At 43.6% G+C, this 21,334-nt stretch overlaps 1 protein-coding gene and 1 long non-coding RNA gene across 2 annotated transcripts in view; one reads left to right on the top strand and one right to left on the bottom strand.

Moving 5' to 3' along the window:
* Positions 1–21,334, bottom strand: part of BRF1 (BRF1 general transcription factor IIIB subunit) — a 150,549-nt gene that overhangs the window by 8,429 nt on the left and 120,786 nt on the right. The gene's annotated exons all lie outside the window — the stretch shown is intronic.
* Positions 8,852–14,536, top strand: LOC142503040 (uncharacterized). The gene is made up of 3 exons (XR_012803924.1): positions 8,852–8,950; positions 11,438–11,499; positions 14,035–14,536. It is a non-coding gene; the product is annotated as an uncharacterized LOC142503040 (long non-coding RNA).

Raw genomic sequence — 21,334 nt, 5'->3', positions numbered from 1 at the left:
TAATTTAAATGGGGCGCGTCCCCCAGTTTGCGCACCGCTGTCCTAGAGGGCTCATTTCAATGTCACACCGCCGGACTCCTCTCCTCTGGGAAAACCTTGTACAGTACTTTTACTCATGGATGTTTGTGACGATGCATCGGGAAAAGCTGATCCAAGGGATAGGTTTCCTCTGTTTTCTGCTCATGTGCTTTTACCAACATGCTTTTGCATCAATATGAATTTATGAACCGCAGAACTAGGAACTCCTCAAACCAACAGTAACGAACTTGAATACCAACGCCACAAATTGGTTTTCTTGTTGCACATGAAGAGATTCACAAATCAATCCAAAATGGGTCTGTGACACACCGTTTATTTTCATGCCACTGGTCAGTTATTCTGGATGGTTATATAATACGGAGTGAATTATAGTACCAGCTGTAAGCTGGCTTTGGAAAAAGCATGCCGGGCCCCACAGCATTTCATACTGAGCTCACCGCAACATATCCATATGCTCAGTGTAATGACATCCCTTTATAGCTACAAATGTCTGCAAAAAAACCTTCACGAGAACAATGTGTTTTAATAAAACCAAACTAGATTTAATTTTGTTAAAAAAAAATATGAAAGTTTCTACCCGAAACTAGTTTCTCTGAATACACTTCTCCTAGGGCTGCTTCCTGTAGGAGTATTAAAGCTACAATACATCAGTGCTGGGCTTCACCAGCAAGTAGGATAAATAAATATTGTAGACAAATTTCTGTGCATCAAGAGGTTCTGAAATGTGCGTATTAGTGGGAATATTTTTAGAAAACGAATCACATTTCTCATGCACATAATAAAGTTTGTGTAAACAGAAAGAGGCTACTTAAGAGTTTTATAATTTGGTCTGCACATTCCATAATTAAAATTCTCCCACGTTGAATCGCCTGAAAGACGCAGGCAGCTGTAGGCTGCTGTAAAGTGAACAAACATCTTCTATTGCTAAGGGTGCAGGTCACCCCCGTGCTACATTCCCATGAGTAATTGTTAATAACTGCAACTCCAACCACTGATTAGATGGCTATCTACAACTGGAAATTGCTTTTTAAAATAAACGATCATTCTCAGAACACATTGTGGAAACGAACATGCTAGAGCAGCGTTTCCCAAATGGTGGGTCGCGACCCGGCACCGGGTCACGGAAGCAAAATTGCCGGGTCGCAGCGAGGCTGGCCGCACGGCGGCCCCCCTCCCTCCTTGCGGTGGCCCCCCCTCCCTCCTTGCGGCGGCCCCCCCTCCCTCCTTGCGGCGGCCCCCCCTCCCTCCTTGCGGCGGCCCCCCCTCCCTCCTTGCGGCGGCCCCCTCTCCCTCCTTGCGGCGGCCCGAGGTGAGGTGCGGGACGGTGCTGAAGTGGTGCAGGCTTCTATCGCTGGGGTGTCAACGGTGATTCGCCGACTCGGGCTCCTACTGCAGCCCTGCATCATGATGTTGCCGCCCATGACATGCTCCGCCCCCCCACAGGACACGATGCCTGGCATGATAGGAGGTAGGAAGTGGTGCGGGGGCGCACCTGTGCCTCCGTTCCTGGCGCTCCCTTCCCCTCAGTCCCCTTGGTGCGGGAGATAGGCGCAGTGGTGGCTGCGCGGTCGCTGGAGGCCAGAGGGAGGCGTGGAGCCGCCTGCTTGGATCGCTTGGCCTTTCCTCTCTCCCCCGCCCCCCCTCTCCAGTCACTCACATCCGTCGCTGCCTCTGTAATAAAGTGTGTGTGTGTGTGTGTGTGTGTGTGTATATATAGGGGAGTGTATCTGTGTGTATGTGTGTATCTGTGTGTATGTGTGTATCTGTGTGTGTGTGTGTGTGTATCTGTGTGTATGTGTGTATGTGTGTATCTGTGTGTGTGTGTGTGTGTGTGTATCTGTGTATGTGTGTGTATGTGTGTGTGTATCGGTGTATGTATGTATCTGTGTATCGGTGTATGTATGTATGTATCTGTGTGTGTGTGTGTGTGTATATGTATGTATGTATCTGTGTATGTGTATGTATCTGTGTATGTGTATGGATCTGTGAATGTGTATGGATCTGTGTGTGTGTATGGATCTGTGTGTATGGATCTGTGTGTGTGTATGGATCTGTGTGTGTTTATGGATCTGTGTGTATATGTATGTATGTATCTGTGTATGTGTATGTATCTGTGTATGTGTATGTGTATGTGTATGTATCTGTGTATGTGTATGGATCTGTGTGTGTGTGTATCAGCCACAGCCACTGTGTGTATCAGTGGCTGTGTGTGTGTCTGTGCAGGCCAGCATTGGCTTTGTGTGTTTGGTCTGTCTGTGTGAGTGTCTGTAGGTCAGTGACTGTGTGCGTCTGTGCAGGTCAGAGAGAGAATGGGGGGGGGGAGAGAGAATAGAGGGGATTGGGAGAATATATGAAATCTGTATGGACATTCATAACGGTTTTATTTTACCTATAGACGATAAAATTTTTAGTGGGTCACGAAGGAGAAGTTCAAAAATAACCGGGTCACGGAAAAAAAAGTTTGGGAAACGCTGTGCTAGAGCATAGAGCGGTGGTTAGGCAACATGACATACGTCAACACCCTTCACCCTCATACGGTATATATATATATATATATATATATATACACATACACATACACATACACATACACATACACATACACACATATACACATATACATATATATACATATATATATATAAAAAATAATCAGCTGAAGGAGTGGAGGGACGCTACGATCCATGCCAGCAACATCTCTGCCACCTCTGTAGTATAGGGGAGAAAGTGAGGCAGGGCTGCTGGGGCAGCCGGAGGTTGGGGGTCTCAGATGAATCAATTGCACCAATAAGGCAACAGCAACTCATTTTTTTCATTTCCAGGTCTGGTTTTTAGACAATTCCCAAAAACATTTGTTTCTGACAATTACTTGCAACTTTTAAACTCTCCTGGCAACCTCTGATGACCAGTAACCTAATCAATAAGCCAAGACTGTATTTCATAATATTTCCCGTTCACACTTATTACACTCATTGTAAAATGTGTCAGATGATCACTATTTTGGATAAAATATTGACACACAGGTTTTTTTTCTGGGCTAGTCCTAAAATCCTGGTTTATTCAACACTGACCACTGCAAATAAGGAATTACTTGATTCCAGATTTAGGCATTCGTACCTATTTCAGACTTCTTGGGTTTCAGGTCTAAATATACAAGGTTAATAAATATCTGAAATCATAAAACCAATCTTCAAAAATAGAGAAGCTAGTATATAGATGGGTACTTTATTTAATCATGAAGTGTTCCTTTAACCATAAGCCACATGTTATATGCACAGCCAGAATCATACAGAATAAGCAATGCACAGAAGGCCCAGCCAGCAGAAGGGGTTAATATTTAAGCCAGCAGGCGGCTTGCTTGATGTCTTCCTCTCCTTGCTGTGCTTTCAACTGGAGTGAACAAACCTTGAAAGGTCAGGTAAAACAATATCAAAACAAAAGTCTAATTACAGTGCTATATCACGTCATACTGATCTGTTTATTCATATCACCTTGTGTGATTTAATATGGAATTAAATGCGAGGCACCATGCCTGCTAGCACGGAGTATCACAATAAACAAAATCCCCTCTCTGGAAACTGCACGAAGCTGGCCTGATCATACACAGCGGCCCTTCCATTAAAGGAGCAACTCCTGCTTGCAAACAATAAATATATTCATATACAGGATTGAAGCAGGGGGTCTCCGCAGCTGAAGCGCATTCATTTTAGCTCTGGGTACCCCCTGCTTGCAGAGATAGTTGCCTCCAAAAGGAGGTGCCGTTATCTCTCAGCAGTTTAAAGCTCCCGCGTCACATGGGCCACAGAACAGGATGTTTGACCATAGCCTAAATCCGGGGTGCGCAATCTCTTTCCCCTGCACCCCCCTGCTGGCTCTCCCCCCTCCTCACGCCCCCCTTTCTTACCTTGGCTCTGGTGTTCTGATGACACAGCGTCCCAACGCGTCTCCAGAGGCCACCTGAGCCAAGGTAAGTGAAGTGTACAGAGGCCTTTGCCGCTCTTCCGGCATTTCATTTAAATGCCTTTAGGAAGCGCTCGGAGCCGCTGTAAACTCTGCACCCCCCGCAGAGAATCTCGTGCTCCCCAGTTTGCACACCCCATGGCCTAAAAGACTCCGGTGCTCCGCTGCTGGGACAGCTCACCGGCGGAACACCTGGACGCAGGGCATTTCGCCGCGATGTCATTGTCTCTCCGCTCCCGTGTCCAACCCTACAATCTCCGACAAGTAGCATCTTTAAAAGGTCCCGCATGGGACATTTAAAGATGGCGCGTCGAAGCGGGCGGTCTAGGCAGTATAGCAGTACCGCGCGGGACATTTCAAGATGCTTTTTGTCCGAGCTGGCTTGTTGTCTGAGATTGTAGGGTTGAAGGCGGGAGCGGCAGCACATTAACATCGCGACAAGGTGCCCTGCGGCCAGCGTCGTGTGGTGGCAGAGCGCCAGCGGAGGTTTCGTTGCGGCCAAACGTCCTAGGCCAATAGGAAGCCTACACCAGGTGACGTCACTGCTTCCTATTGGCCCACAGGAGCTTTGAAAAGTGGCCATAATGTGAACCCTGGATCCCAGCTGGAGCAGCTACCAGCACCCACTACGGAGGTGAGTATTTCCGGAAGCAGGGGGTCCCTGGAGCTGAAATTAAAGGGGTTCAGCTCCAGAGACCCCCTGCTTCAGTGCAAAAAAAAAAAAAAGATACCAGCTTGGATTGCGGCTTTAATCCCACAATGCATTGCAGGTCTGTTCAGACCTCAAAGGTTAACATTAAAACGTATTCAATCATATTTACTGTGACATCTTAATTTCTGTGCAAATGTAAAATTGAATACAAACAGAATAAAAGGGAAATATGGGAGAAAAAAAACCCAACACAACACGATTATGTGGCCTCACACGCTGTTTGATAGCAAAGAATATTCCTGCTTTATATTAAACATTCAGAGGGGAGAATTGTCATGAATAACAAAACATCAGAACAGTATAGGATAATCAATGGTTCCTCGAATACAGAGCTACACATTACAACATTTGCTTTGCACAGACTCTAAACCAGTGGAAGACATGATATAACTCAAGGATGTGTGTGTATATAGATATATAAAAATCAAGAGACGCGCATGCTCCATAGTATAATTATATTTAATGAATAGATAAGAGAAGGGAGATTGAACGTTAAAAAAACCCCTTCACAATCAGATTGAAACAATTGCCTTTAGGATACAAAACATCAGGTGGTTACCCGCCATGAGTTCTCACGGACCGGGAACTGCAGCGATGAAGACAAACTGGGAGAAGATATAGTTAGTACAGTACTACATTCATACTCTCTCCTCCTCCGCTGATCAAGGTTCTTTGATATCTCCCAATGGTTCGACACCAGACAGAGCAGGGAATGGGAAAACGCCAGGTGTTGAGTGGATGAATTGGTGTTACGGTGGTGTTTACTCCGCCACATGCACCACACTTCTTGGTGTTCACCACGTGCTACCGGAAAGGCAGACTGCTTGCTACAATGTCAGCGTGGGTGGATTTTACCAAGATAACGAGCCCTCAGTGGGCTAAAAAAAAAAAAAAAAAGTTCAAAATAGAACTGTCCCAACACGTTTCGTGGCAATAGCAAATTCCTCAGGGTTATGTTCCATTGGGTATAGAGAGTCCTTTTTATATAATAAATTATATTACGAAGCATGCGTTTCTTTTACTTTACATTTCTCCGTGGTTGATTCTAATCGAAGAATCTATATCTATATATCTCTATCTATATATCTCTATATCTATATCCAGTGTTTGACAAACCTATACATTTACACGCCCCGGGCGTGTGGATTTAACATTGTGGCGAGCTCCTATTGGCCCAAGCAGCACACGTTTGGTACTAGGTGGCGAGTAGATTTTTTTTGTTCGGCGAGTAGATTTTTTGGTGATTTGTCGACCACTGTCTATATATATCTATATATCTATATCTATATAATCTATATCTATCTATATATAATATATATATACTATACTCCTCCTGAATTGCATACTTATCCCAGACCATCAATTAAGGTCTCATCAATGAGAAATATCATCTCTTGCTCTCCATGTGAGACAATACCTATAAGGATATAGCTGTACTTTTTTCTGGGACATTGAAACAAGTTTACTACCTGTAAGGTGATTTAATATTTTCTGCACTTTGCATTTATTCACCAACATCTATTATTTAAAGCAGCAATATGGGTTCACTTTATATTTCTTATTATTACATGGTTGGAGCAGGGGGTCTCCAGAGCTGAACCCTGTTAATTTAAGCTCTGTGGACCCCCTGCTTCCAGCAATACTTATCTCTGTAGTGCTGCCGGTATCCCCACAGGCAGAGAAACGGTGCTCCTTAATCTAATGGCGTTGTTTAAATGTCCCGCGTCCATGGGCCAATAGGAAGCCGTGACGTCATCCGGTGCAGCTTCCTATTGGCCCATATGACCTGGACCTTTAAATTCTGCAGAGATACCGGCACCGCCCACAGAGGTAAGTATCTCTGAAAGCATGGGGTCCCCTGAAAGTAACACAGTTCAGCTCCAGAGACCCCCTGCTTCAAACCTGTAATAAAAAAATAAAACTTAAAAAAAAAAAAACAGTTAACCTGTATTGCTGCTTTAATATCATATTGTTGGTCAGCACGTGATCTTTTCTTGTACGTGCACATTTATAAATCACGTTTTTAATTTTCACATATTTCTTCAGGTGAACTCTTTAGTGCTGATATAGATTTTGTTCGATATGTCTCACAGGCAGGAGGGACATTGCAGCCGTGGGTAGGGGCTTCTCCCCAGTCAGCTTCCTAACGCCGGCTCACTGATGAATAATGTCCCGCTCCTCTCCTTACACTGGGAACTAGTGATAAGCACGGTCATTAGGCAGCTCAGGGAGAAGGGAGAATCTGCAATCCTCAGCAGCAACATCTCCACTACTACTGTGCTGGGGTGAGAGGGAGAGCCGCTGCTGGGGTGGGCAGTGGTTGGGGAACACAGGTAAATCCCCCAGGGGCCGCCAGTTGCCCACCAATGCTGTAAACTAACTTACAACGCTTTGCTGAAGCGCAGGCGTGTTGTTACGGGTTGCACGTGCAGTAATCACTTTTTGGAAGTTTACATTTGCAGGTAAATTTCCCCCAACATCTCACTGACATTAGTGGGACATGGACCAACAATCTTGCGACTGAATATATAGCATATTTGCTACCTTGTTGTTTCATTTGCTAGGTTTGGACATTAGGCAACCATCATTTATTTTGAAGATAATTAAACAAGATCACCGTATTGTGTAAGATCACTGGGCAGTGTTTCCCAGCCGGGGTTCCGTGGCACCCTGGGGTTCCGTGGCACCCTGTGGTTCCGTGGCACCCTGGGGTTCCGTGGCACCCTGGGGTTCCGTGGCACCCTGGGGTTCCGTGAGGATCAAAAGGGTGAAGAGCAGAGAAAAAGCAGGGCAATTTCCTCCATTCGCTTCATTATCCAGCAGCAGCCAATCAGGTGGTGGTGTCAGCAGCCGGGGGTGTGGCCACGCAGAGAGGAAGCAGCACGGGCTGCTGTGTGGCTGTCTGTCCAGTTTTCTGTTCTGTGACTGCACCTGTCCTGTGTCTTCTGTGACTAACTGTCCTGTTGTGGGGGTGCCTCAGCAACTAAGCACTGTGATTAGGGGTGCCCAGAGATACAGAAAAGGTTGAAACCCACTGGTATAGGATATCCGGACCGCTGTTCTATTCTTAAAATGTGCAATCTGGTCAACGCAGAAGTATATAGGGGTAAATAAACTGAAACTTCATTTTTGATATACTCTTAAAACTCTTTTTTTGTTGTTGCCTGTAGCTTTAGGTCTCTCGAGTTTATCCAGAACAGTCTACAGAGAATAAAGATCTGTAGCTTTGACTTGAGGGTAAAATAGATTAGGATGTTTCTTTCCAAGCACTGGGTTCTTCTGCAGCTCTGATGTACGTAAATGATGCTGCTGACACAAAGCATGTTTAACTGCTTCCATTCTGCTAGATGATCCAGGGCTGATGCAATTCTCATCGCTGTCAGTTAAAGTTTCACCTAAGACAGCTTGTCAAGCAAGTAGGGCAGCTTTCACTGATCAAAATAACAGTATCAGAAACTCAAAGACCAACTCTGTATTGAAGATAAAAGGCTTTAGTATTGTAGATTTAAATCATTGGTCTTCTCGGCTAATCAATTGAAGGCACTCAGACAGTCTCAAACTCCGGAGACATCTGACCGACCAGGCTCATAACTAAATGTTGGTCACATTAATCCTGGCCTCAAACTAGAAGGCATTTAATATGCAGAACACCTAGTTCCAAAAACGTACGTAACATCTATGTATAGGTTTTATGTTGGTCCAATAAATGTTATCAATACCTGCTGTCCAACTTTCTCTGGGACCAACAGAGCAACAATGACTAAAAAAAAGTACTAATGACCGTAAGCCTCAGCACTCTGTTGTTTTTTAGCATGTTCTTGTATAGCGCTGCTAGTTTTTACGTAGCGCTTTACAGAGACATTTTGCAGGTACAGCTTACAATCTATGTTTTTGGTCCCTGAGGCACAGGGAGATAAAGTGACTTGCAGTGAGGTCACAAGGAGCCGACACCGGGAATTGAACCAGGTTCCCCTGCTTCAAACTCAGTGCCAGTCAGTGTCTTTACTCACTGAGCCACGCTTCCTCCTTTGTTCAAGATCTTCAGTCCTCAAGGGGTCAATGGAGAGCTTGGTAATCACTGGCTATGCAAAATAGTCGACAATTATAAAGCTGCTTTACAGTAACAAACTATCACTTGTGAGCACATTCACGTCTCAGACAGGTCTGCAACCCTGTTTTTCACCATTATCACTTAGGTGCTCCCACTGCAGCCAGGGATTCTGGGAAATTAAGCAAAAGGTGAGTGTGTGCTCATTTGCATGTCATGTCCATTTTAACATGGACCCCTATAAGGGTATGCCTGCCGTATTACACAGATTTTCAGCACAGCCTGTGTTAAAGAAGTGCTGCTTTAGGCCGCGCTTATAGTGCGCGCGACGGCGACGGATAACGTCACCCGTTGCCGCTGGCGAAAGTTGTAAATCGCTTTCCGGCGACGTCGCGGGCGACCAGGTCTTTGATTGGTTCAGAGGCTGTCACACGTGGCGGCGGCGACAGCCTCTGAAAAATCTAAATTTGATGAGCTTCAGAAATTCGCACCGCGCTTACTATAAGTGCACGCGACGGCGGCAATACATTTGTTTTGCCGCAACATCGCATCGCCGGCACTATAAGCGCAGCCTTAGGAATCCAAAGGAGGCAGAACAATCAGGAAAGTTACGTGATCTCCATTTATTAAATACAATGTTTTGGATTCTAACCAAGTGTTCTGCACCAGTGGTTAGGCAGGAATGAAAAAAATAATAATCATTCTTCATGCAAGTCGTTGCCTTTCAGCTTTCGAGAAGTCAAAGAATGCTCTTCATACATCTTCTTCCTCTCTGTGACAAAGACTTGGATTCTCAAAAGATCTCAAACCACAATCGTGATGAACCATTGTTTGGCCCAATTAGAGCTCGGAAAACATGCCAAATGTCAACATGATCTGATGAACATTTTGAGTGAGGCGGCTTTGGAAAAAAATAAACAACATCACATTTTAAAATAGGAGCAGAACAAAAGAAATGATGATTTGTTGCAGGGGTGGGATGCGTCTTTTACAAGGTATCACTAATTTTCAAGTGATTCCTTTACCAACTGGCTAAGACCTGGGAACTCCTTTTACGCTGGGGTCCTTCAAAAGGCACGTACACGATAATGAAGCGGAAATACCATGAGCAGAAAGAATGGGGGTGGGGGGGCGGGCAATTTCTATTGAAACTAAACTGTGGTCTGGAACTGATTTCACAGAGTAATAAGCAGTGCAAAAAGCTAGAAGTTTAAATGTTGAACGTCTCATCTGGACACTGGCAGAGAGCACTACGAAACCTTGTAATATCTAACAAGATTGCAGGCTATCTTACAAGTTTGGCTTCTGTCTGCCAGATGGTTATTAGAGGTGCTAATGGAAAGACTTGAAGCAGAAATAAATCTGCCACTTCTAATCAATCACAAAGACCGTGTCATAAATAGACGTTCAAGTTATGTGAAGCTGCATTTGCTCTGAGGAGCACAGGTGATAAAATATTACACCTACGCATTTATTGTCTGTAAAATTCATAATAACCCATGGCTTATTGATGATATTTATGGAGCCCGAGTCATTTCATCTACTTCTGAAAACAGTATTATGGGACAGGTCAAACTGCCCGATTTTCATTCCAGTTAGCTATAGTTTGCACATTACCGTTTTTTTTTTTTAAATGCTAGAAAATAACTCGTTACGCCACCTTTGAAAACAAAAGTTACCACAAAGCACAAGGAGCTGCCAGTCACAGAGCTGCTGGAGGGCAAAGTGGATCTTTTCACTGCAGCTCCCTTTTTCACAGCCCAGGGGCCACACTCTGTAGGAAATGGTACCAGGCAAATAGTTACGCTGGTGTATATCAGGCATGCTATTTTATTTTACCGTTGGTTAAGCAAAGCAGGAACAAGGAAGTGCAGAGAGGACAAAATAAAAGGATATTGGGTGCCAGGGATAAAATAAAAATAAAAACATTTATTAAACCATCTTTAGAGGATATTAACGGGGAGTTATTCAACAGTCTACAATATTAATTTCTCTCTCTCCGTTACTCCAAACAGAGGGAGCACCCATCTTATCAGAGTGGCAAGAAAGCTTTTGCAAACTAGCACTGCAGGTTAGATTTCAGGCATACCTGACTGGCATCACTGGTTGTTCCCAAACTTCTCCAGGAGGGCATTTATTAGGACTGTAGTGCTCGTCTAGGTCAGATATGTTACCTTCCCCTTCTCACTAACCGAGTCAGCCTCCAACTTGTAATTGCTGCCGCATTTACGAACAGGAACATTAACTCATAATTATACAATTTAAGAACTCCTCTAAGCGCTTCATCTGCTTATAGAGCAGATATCTATACACATCCTTTTACATACCGTGTTCTACCAAATAGGACATGCTTAAGGATGTAACTTAATTCATGATCACCCGTCGATGTAAACCTCATGTAGCGGATAGAGGGATAGAATCTATCACGCAAGATTGGTGTAAAAAAAAAAAAAGCATTAGTCCTTGTGGTATTTATAACACATGATCAATATCGCAAGCCTTAGCCCAGTGAAGGACAGCTACAGCGCAAATCATTTTCAAGATAACTTTGTATCACCAGCATAATCGTATAAAATCACAATGGAATTTCTATTTAAATGTACCCACTTATAAACATCAAGAATACGTATGAGATTACAAAGTGCAGGACTGACTGATTAAGATTTGGCTTTTTGCAGAGGTGTATGTGTGACCCGTTTCAATGACATGTAAACCAAGGATTTGAATTATTCTTCTCTAGGTAAGTGTCATATCTGGATATATAAGCAGCACAGGTCGATTTTGTTTGACGTGTGCAGATTAAGTAACTTGGTGTATGCCGATTAAATGGCGCTGTGACAATCTACAAGTGATTCTGCTACATGATGTAGTCCAGGGCTTACAATCCCTTTTATATCCCAGACCCCCCACCTCAGAATAAAAATAAAATGTTCCTTGGGCCCCTTCCATAAATATACATCGCAAATACACCTTCGCCACTCCAAAAACAGATCTGTTTATTGCAAGATTAGTGCAAATCTACTCAATGTCTCTTTGCGGCAGACACGTTTGCGCACATACCCACGTACAAGACACACAGTACCCATATTTAGACAAATTCCACTCGTTGGCAGGCAGCCTCACAGCCCCAGCTTTCAATACAACATTCAATAAGGTTCAGAGTAGTTTTTTCTTTTCATTTTCGCCGATTCCCAAATCAAATGGATGAATATTGGAATTTATTTTTTACAACAAAAGAAGGAAATAAAAACCTTTGCTTATAATAACTTATTTCCACTCACATTGTATACTGGAAGTACAGTACACATGTAATCCACCACCTTCAAAGACTTTTTGCATTAATGAAATCTGCTGGTCACCAAAGGTTAGCGGCACAAATAATTTGTTATAAAATTAATAGCTTTCAGGAATTTTTTGTTTTAAGAAAGCACAAAATGTAAATGCTTGAAATTAATTTGCAAGATGAACTCCCCAGACCCAACTGTGGCTAAATGGAAACCACTAAAAAGCACAGTATCGACTATTGATCCTACTCGTGCTCCATTGTTGACATGTATATATGTATAAATGTATATACCAAAATAATGAATGTTGTATTAGAATCCTGGTTTGTCATGTTATACAACTGATACATTTTAGAATCCCGTTAGGTTATAGAGCAGAGGTGGGCAACTCCAGTCCTCAAGGGCCACCAACAGGTTAGGTTTGAAGGATATCCCTGCTTCAGCACAGGTGACTCAAAGACTGAGCCACCTGTGCTGAAGCAGGGATATCCTTAAAACTTAACCTGATGGTGGTTCTTTAGGACTGGAGTTGTCCACCTCTTATAGACTATGGATGTAGCCAGGTAACCACGGATTCAAATAAAAATACTTCAAACTTGACATTAATGGTTCAATCGCTTCTTCAGTATTATCACAATCATCTGCCTTTGCACATTTAAATGGTGGAAACCTTTTTGAACTAGCCAGTTGTTCATCGATGTAACGTAGCATGAACAGCGTGTTGCACTAAAGTAATGGGCTTCTATGATGCCTTTTAGTTTCAGCATTATCAGCCTCACAATATACACAGCACTTTCTTTAAAACCAGCTTTAATCCCAAGAATGGGACCTGGGTTAGAAGGCGCACACACGTTGATAAGATAAACACGAAGTAAGTAAATGGAAGAGCGATGTGCAGTTGCAGTACTAAGCACTTCTTTCGAAATATATAAGACGGGGAAAAAAATACAGAGAACCCCCATTTGTAGCAGAGATTGCTAGCAATATAACATTTACTTGTCCTTTAAAAGCCCTACAGAAGGGACGGCCAACTCCAGTCCTCAAGGGCCACCAACAGCTCAGGTTTTCAGGATATCCCTGCTTCAGCACAGGTGGCTCAATCATTGACTGAGCCACCTATGCTGAAGAAAGGATATCCTTAAAACCTGGCCTGGTGGTGTGCCCGGAGGACTGGAGTTGGCCAGCCCTGGTCTAGAGAGAAGCCAACAAACTTTGGCTTTGCTTCCATACGCCCTTAAGGCCAGAGGAGTCTGCATGCTGATACTCTGGCTGGCAGTGAATGAGTTAAGCCGTGTCTGTAACAAACATAACTACTGTACGTATACAAACATAATGATCAAATAAAGGATTGGATCTGTCTAAGCCACATTTCCAAGGAACTCAGCAAAAATAATAATAATCTGATTTCCAGCTTCTAATACAACAGTTCACATAACTACAGTGAAAACCTAAACGCAGGAGAATGCAATCGGACAAGATCTTGATCTGAAAACATTTTTATGTTGTTTCTATTACCGACATTGGGACATTTTATGGGTTACATTTGCAATATTCTGTATGCGAAGAACATTTGTGAGTGAACATTACAGCTGCCACTAGAATTATTGCAAATGTAAAAATCACTTATGTAGGTTGTCATTCTGACAAGCACAGAATGGCACTAGTAAAGGTCTATATATAAAGGGCTATTTCTGCAACAAACTCACCCGATACTTCCACCGTGCCACAAGTCCACGAATATGTATGAATAAGATGATTTGTGCATAACTGATAATAAATAGCGGGTTTCAGCAGTGAGTGTGCAATAGCTATATTATTGCATTTGTAATTGTAATGTACGAACATGTATAACAGCAATGGCTGCCAGTGTTATTATTCTATTTTGAAATGTTTATCTGTATACAATATGTATCAGAGTACCTGACATGGCCATGATTGATGGATATTCTTACTTAATACACATTTTTTTCTTCCCCTTCTGTACTTATCAGCATCTCACGTCTGCCTGTATGAAAGAACATGAACTTTGATGGCGAGGAGTGTTGTAATTAGTGCCTAGAGTCCTGTACAGTATCATAGACAAAGTGTTACATCTGTGACCATGATCATTGTGCATATCACAGTACCTTCCCTTATCAGAGACAAGGATGAGAGCGTGGCATGTCTTCGACTAAGCCACCTGTGCTGAAGCAGGGATATCCTAAAAACCTGACCTGTTGGTGAACCCTTGAAGACTGGAGTTGGCTACCCTGTATCTCAAGGATTCAGATGCACCCTACGTGTGTCATCCATCATGTTCCACACATCTTTCCAAGTACACAACGTGTTTATATCACTACGACATTGCATGATCTTGGTGGTCTTTAAAGGCAGCTCACTATCGGGATTTCATACTCTGAACGGAATGGCAACCCATCCTGCATTCTAAAGCCACGGGAAATAAAAACGGGGAAAGAGGGGGACACTCTAAACAAGGGGTAGCCAACCATTTTTTTCAGCCATGCCTATAAATGGGCACATGGGCCACTGTCCTGCCATCCAACCCCCTCCCCCCCCCCCCCCCACCTTCTCAGCCGCCCAAGAATTTTAACAGGGGGGGTAGGTTTGTCTCCGGTTCCACACCAGAGGGGAGCTGGGGTCCCGCGGTGGGTTCTGGATTCAGAACTTTGGCCCAGACTCCTAGGAGAGGACCACACTTCAGGCAGGGGGTGGAGGATGACGTGATCCCAGAGTACCACGCAGGCCATTACAAATGCCGTGACGTGGGCCACGGGTTGCCATCCTCTGTTCTAGACAATAGTGAGAGACACACACAGACAGATACAGATAGGGTAACAGAGAGACTGCAACGTGATATCACAGAGAACCGCATGACAAGAGCGTGAGCGAAGGGCAACAGAGAGAGACTCATAGCAGTAAAATGCCCAACAGATCGTGTAATGATGGCCTAGTTATATACAGAGACACAGAAAGATGCCTTCTCCTGGGGATTCTCCCCTCATGCTTTTTTCATGAGCCAATAGCATGAGGAGACCGGTTTACGTTAAATTCACCGAGCCGTCTGTCGTGTCAAATAATATCAAACATATAAAAGGGATTAACACTGATATCGTTTTTATCATAACACACAGGCTTGCAAATTACAAAAAAAAAAAAAATTACGTTTGCGCATCAGATAATGTCAGATTTATTATCATGGGTTTTAATTTTTTTGGGGGGGGTTCAATTCGTGGCTCTAAGCCAGGGGTGGGCAAACTTTTTTGTCTGTGCCCACTGCCTGCTCTCCCCCCGTTGGCACCCCCCTTACGGTTTCTCCGGCGTCATCTGACGTCACGTGATGTCGCATTGCCAGAGAGCAGGGAAGGGATATTACAGAGGCCTCGCGCGCGCTCCCCGGCATTTAATTGAAGTGTTGGGGGAATAGCGTGGGGCATCTAAGCTTGTGCCTCTCCCCCCCCCCCCCCCCCCAGAAGATTTTGCGCACCCCTGCTCTAAGACACAACTTCCTATAATCTAAGAAGGCAGGTTTCAGCATACATCCAAACTTCAGAAATGGAACGCCACTTTTAATTGTATTCTCTCACACCACCCCTGCTATACATAAGTATTTCCCTTGAGCCATTACCTTTAATGGTTTTGTTTTATAAACCTTTAATAGAAATTGTAGGGCATGACGACAGAGGATAGATTTTAGGATGCCAGCAAGAAGCGATATATTACTCCTGTATTAGGTTTCAGTACTGTACAGTATGTATTCTCCCCATCAGCAAACGTCTAAAACCAGCAACAGATACTAATCACTCCAGATTATATATTTTGATGAGGGTTAATGAGTTTGTGTTAGATTATGTTCCTAACACCAATAGCACCAACAATGATTGATACAGCTATAAGTCTGTGTTGCAGTACTTATTACACACTGGCCACACATTTAATCTTGATGGCAAATTATGGTGTTATGAAATTTGCTTACTTCGGAAAACAAACATTTTGTGTATTATTCCACTCCAGCACAAAAGGGGGCACATTCATTACACACTGAACTATCGTGCGGAATTGTGCGCAATGTACTAAGAATTGTAAACGGTATACTCAAAGCACACTTTGTACAGTAGAGGTAAAGGATCATACCTAAGGTTGAAAACTAGGAGGAGTGCTGTTATGTCCTAAAAGAGGTAAAGTGGTTAGGGAAGCACCAATTTAGCAAATATAGTGTGTGTGTGTGTGTGTGTGTGTGTGTGTGTGTGTGTGTGTGTGTGTGTGTGTGTGTGTGTGTGTGTGTGTGTGTGTGTGTGTGTGTGTGTGTGTGTGTGTGTGTGTGTGTGTGTGTGTGTGTGTGTGTGTGTGTGTGTGTGTGTGTGTGTGTATCTACTCTGAATAAATGCAGCAACAAGTCACCTCTGTCCCTATAAGAAACACATTTGTAACAGGATATAAGGAAGTCTATAATGCTGATATCCCATGTCAATACTTCAAATGACTTGAAGCATCAATTATTCAAAGACAACAAGTGGTTTGGTTGTAAAAGTATCACCTCAAGCCTTGCAACTCCCCGGAAAATAATCATGCTGAAGAATGAAACAATACGGAGCAGAATTACAACACACCTTTATCCATTCGGACAATATATTATTAGAAAAAGTATTAGCCTGTGCTGTGCTTTCTGTGTTTAACATATCCTGCATTTATGTAATAAAGAAAGACACTAAAGAGAGTAACAAAATGATGTCTGAAGAAGCCTCTGAGCACATAACCCGGAGAAATAAAGCCATGCATGTTGTTCATATCCGTGGGATAGGATAGGTGTGCGCAAAGATTGGGCGCTGCGCCCCCCTGCCACCACTCCTCCTGTGTTCGCGCCTCCCCCCCCCCCATACCTTCAGACAGCTTCAAATGTCGCAGCGGTGTCATTTGACACCGCGTCACCACAGCAACGCGTCTTCTGAGCCAAGGTAGGATAGAGTTCAGACGCCCCGCGCTGTCCCCGGCATTGAATTTAAATGCCTTGGGGGAAGAGCGCGGGGCCTCTGTATCCGCCGTGTCCACCCCAAAAAATGTTGTGCGCCCCCCAGTTTGCGCACCCCTGGGATAGGGGACACGAGGTGTTGACTATACTAAAACAGGATGGCAATGCCTTTAAAGCACCTGGGTTAGGAACAGATTTTTTTTTAAAAGAAGCAACAGTTGTCGTTGTGGCATATACTGACATTTCCAATCACTTGTACAGTTCTGGATATCAATTTCCAGCAGGTTACTTTTCTCCCAGAAACAAACTGTTGAGATAAAAATATTAACCAAAATCATCGTTTTTGTTGCCAATCGCCTTGAAAAGGCGGTGTTGCTATTTCCCCCATAGCTTTGACTGAGCCACAGGTTGAGCCACCTGTGCTGAAGCAGTGATATCCTGAAAACCTGTCCGGTTTGGGGGGGGGGGGGGGGTCTTGAGGACTGGAATTGAGAACTTCTGCCCTAATGTATTTACCACCCTCAGCATTAAGAACCAAGCTATAAAAGTTGTTCCTTGCAGTGCTTTTCCGTTCTTTACAAGACAAGGTGTTCATGGAATTAACCAGACAAGATTATTACTCTGATAATACATCCTGTCCTCTCGGATATCATTAGCCAGCTCAGATGTACACTTGGAACGTCTTCTGCTGTTATTTTTTTTTATCAATGCTAAAAGATTTTGCTTCCTGGGTAATTTAATAACATTGCACTTCTAGTAAATGTAAGGTATACCATAAAAGCTGCAATCAGACATGAATCTGATCTCTCTGTTCCCAGGAATAGTGCAGAGTATTCAATGGACTGAAAAGAAAACATCATGTGTATTTGATATAGGCGAGTGCTAGTTTCATTTGCAGGTAAGTACTAACTTGACTAAGGCCCTTTTTCCGTACATTGCATGTAAGTCAATAGGAATTAATGCCTTGCTAGCAAAGTGATAATGGCTTTGCGGCATACAGTGGGCCTATAAATTCTTCTAAAACTGATTGCACAAGCACTTTCGAGGTCTCTGAATAAGTGATTTACAAGCTTGTGTACATTCAACGTCGTCTCACGTTGGTCCATAGAAAAGGCATCAAAGCCGTCACATTTGGCTACTAGATCTCCTCACTGGTAGTAGTCCAATATTTCTTGTCCCCTGGCGCCCAGGATATTGTTCCGAAATGCACTGTAAGGAGCTAAAGTTAAGAGCTAAAGTTTTTCTTTTCTTTAAAAAGGTCCATAATCACATTTTTATCACCAATGGAACATTATTAATGTAGTTAAAATGCATGTGAATAAAGCCCTAAAGAGCAAAACACTCCAACAAAAGTAAACCGAGGTCACAACAAGCAAAGAAGGGGTTAAAAAAATCATTTATCTCCTCCCGTCTGGGGTGGCTTGGAAAGCAGACACAACAGATCAGAGTTTCAATTGTTGTATTTAGTAAACAAGACTGTCAAGCTAACCAATTGATTTCTGCCTAGAGCAACCGTACCAGATAAGATTTCATTATACTGAAGTCTCCATGGCCTAGTCAAATGTGGTATTGTGTCAACTATACAACACACACACACACACACACACACACACACACACACACACACACAACTACTGATACAGGAGGGGCCCTGGGAAACCCTACTTTGAAAATATTCCATTATTAGCGTTTATTTGTAGTGATGGGGGGTACAGAGTTATGTATATTATATGAACAGCGTTGTATATCAAATAAGGACAAACAAGTGCAAATACCATTTGTCATTTGCAGAAGAACATTCTCTCCACTAAGGAAAGATATGGAATAAGTATCTAGCAAAGCCTTTTCGGCTATCCTGGGTGTCTGATTGTTCCCCTGCCAACCTTCCAGGGACTCGGAGTTAGGTTTACCTTTGATCAAACTTGTAAGCAAGTATTAAACCATGGGTATCAACGCCAGTCCAAACGGGCCACTAACAGACCAGGTTTTTAGGATATCCCTGCTCTGACTGAGCCCACCTGTGTTGAAGCAGGGATATCCTGAAAACTTGACCTGTTGGTGGCCCGTGAGGACTGGAGTTGGCCACCCCATAGCTAATGTGTTCTGCTGTGTGCGCCGTGTCTGGATTTCCATATACTTTTGGTAGAAGCAATAGAGACCAGTTAGGGGTAATTGTTTTACAGTCATTTGGTTAAATGAGGAAAAAATACTAACAAGACAAAATCAGTGTTATTTATTTTTAGACATGCTCTGGTTTTCCAATTTCTCTCAAAAAACTTTGAGATGAATTGCACTTTTAAAAAGAATCCCAAACGAATTATTAGGCAGGTCTCATAATTCCAGGTGCAGAGATAATGGGTTTATGTATTTATAACACGTGGCACCTTATCTTCCTATCTACTTCATGATTCAAGAAGTAGCTGTGTCTTCATTCGATCCAACTACTCATCCTTCCTTACTACTAAAACATAAAAACCTTTTCACTTCTGCTGGAGGTTAATTACCAGTTACGTTTTTTTCAATAAAGTTAAAGTTGAAAAGTACACACTCGCTTTATAATCAGCCCCGCCCACTTTTCAAGCCAATCAGCAGTCGTATGTATGAGGTAGGAGGGAAAAACGGAGGAAGCTCCACCTTGGGGGCCTGAAGCAGCCATGTTGCTTGTGGCAGGAAAAGAAACACAGAGACATACACAGAGAGAGAGAGCGAGAGGGACAGACACAGAGAGAGCGAGAGAGACAAACACAGAGAGAGCGAGAGGGACAGACACAGGGAGAGCGAGAGGGACAGACACAGGGAGAGCGAGAGGGACAGACACAGAGAGAGCGAGAGAGACAGACACAGAGAGAAGAGAGCGAGAGAGACAGACACAGAGAGAGCGAGAGAGACAGACACAGAGAGAAGAGAGCGAGAGAGACAGACACAGAGAGAGCGAGAGAGACAGACACAGAGAGAGCGAGAGGGACAGACACAGAGAGCGCGAGAGGGACAGACACAGAGAGAGCGAGAGAGACAGACACAGAGAGAGCGAGAGAGACAGACACAGAGAGAGCGAGAGAGACAGACACAGAGAGAGCGAGAGAGACAGACACAGAGAGAGCGAGAGAGACAGACACAGAGAGAGCGAGAGAGACAGACACAGAGAGAAGAGAGCGAGAGAGACAGGCACAGAGAGAGCGAGAGAGACAGACACAGAGAGAGCGAGAGAGACAGGCACAGAGAGAGCGAGAGAGACAGGCACAGAGAGAGCGAGAGAGACAGACACAGAGAGCGCGAGAGAGACAGACACAGAGAGAGCGAGAGAGACAGGCACAGAGAGAGCGAGAGAGAGAGACACAGAGAGACACAGAGAGACAGAGAAAGACAGAGAGAGACAGAGAAAGAGCTACTACTGAAATTAGGGGGTCGTCTTATGTAGAAGGTCACCATATAATCGGGAACACAGTATTATAAGCAGCAGTGAGAAGTCATAATCGGGAACATGTTGTATTACACAATGGACAGGATTTGTAAATACCACACGTACAGAATACTTAGTCTGTGTTGCATGCTCTCTGGCATCAAAGAGGTTAAACAATCTTCAGGCTGGCCCAGACAATTCAAGAAATAATAATGAGTGTGTTGCTCACAATAACAAGGCTTCTGTTATTCACAAGGGCACTTGTAATACTTCCCTACTGGGGCACTGATTTGCATCATTGAGAAGTAGAATGCCTTCGACAAGGCTACAACTCAAACTATCAAACAAAAGCCCACTGACGTCATGGTTCTGGGTCATTCATACTGCTGTCTGCCGTCTTTGTTTCCGATTATAAATGGCCTTTAGACACTTTGCTGATAGAGGGCCGTGCCACACATGCAAAGAGGTTAAAAAAAGAAAGACCGTAAATCATTACAAAAAGATATTAAAGCTCGATTCCTCACGGTGGTGTGTTACCCCCAATGCTGTTGGAAACAGCTTTTGCACCGTTTTGAACAACGATACTCAGTTTGCCTGCATGAATTCCCATGTTCTATAAAGCCTGGGGTTACATACATAACACAGAATAAATGATTGAGAAACGCCAAATAACATCTGAAACGGAGACTTGATTTGGTCCCAGATGGCCACGTACAACATACGTCAATGAAAACTCAGGTGTGTTCATGTAATGGTATCGCAACTTGCAAAAATATCACCGTTTAACCTAAACCAAGTATAGCTGCAACAATCCTTCACTGCAAATGAGCAACCCTTGACAGGCCCACATTGCACCTGTGTCCCTGCATAGGTAATAATTGATAAAGCTTTTATATGTATGTTATTTGGTCTTGTGGTCTTCCTT

The sequence above is a fragment of the Ascaphus truei genome, chromosome 9, assembly GCF_040206685.1.
Source record: "Ascaphus truei isolate aAscTru1 chromosome 9, aAscTru1.hap1, whole genome shotgun sequence".
In the NCBI taxonomy this organism is placed as follows: domain Eukaryota; kingdom Metazoa; phylum Chordata; class Amphibia; order Anura; family Ascaphidae; genus Ascaphus; species Ascaphus truei.
The sequence above is the reverse complement of the archived record's forward strand: the minus strand, read 5'-3'. Positions and strand labels throughout refer to the sequence as shown.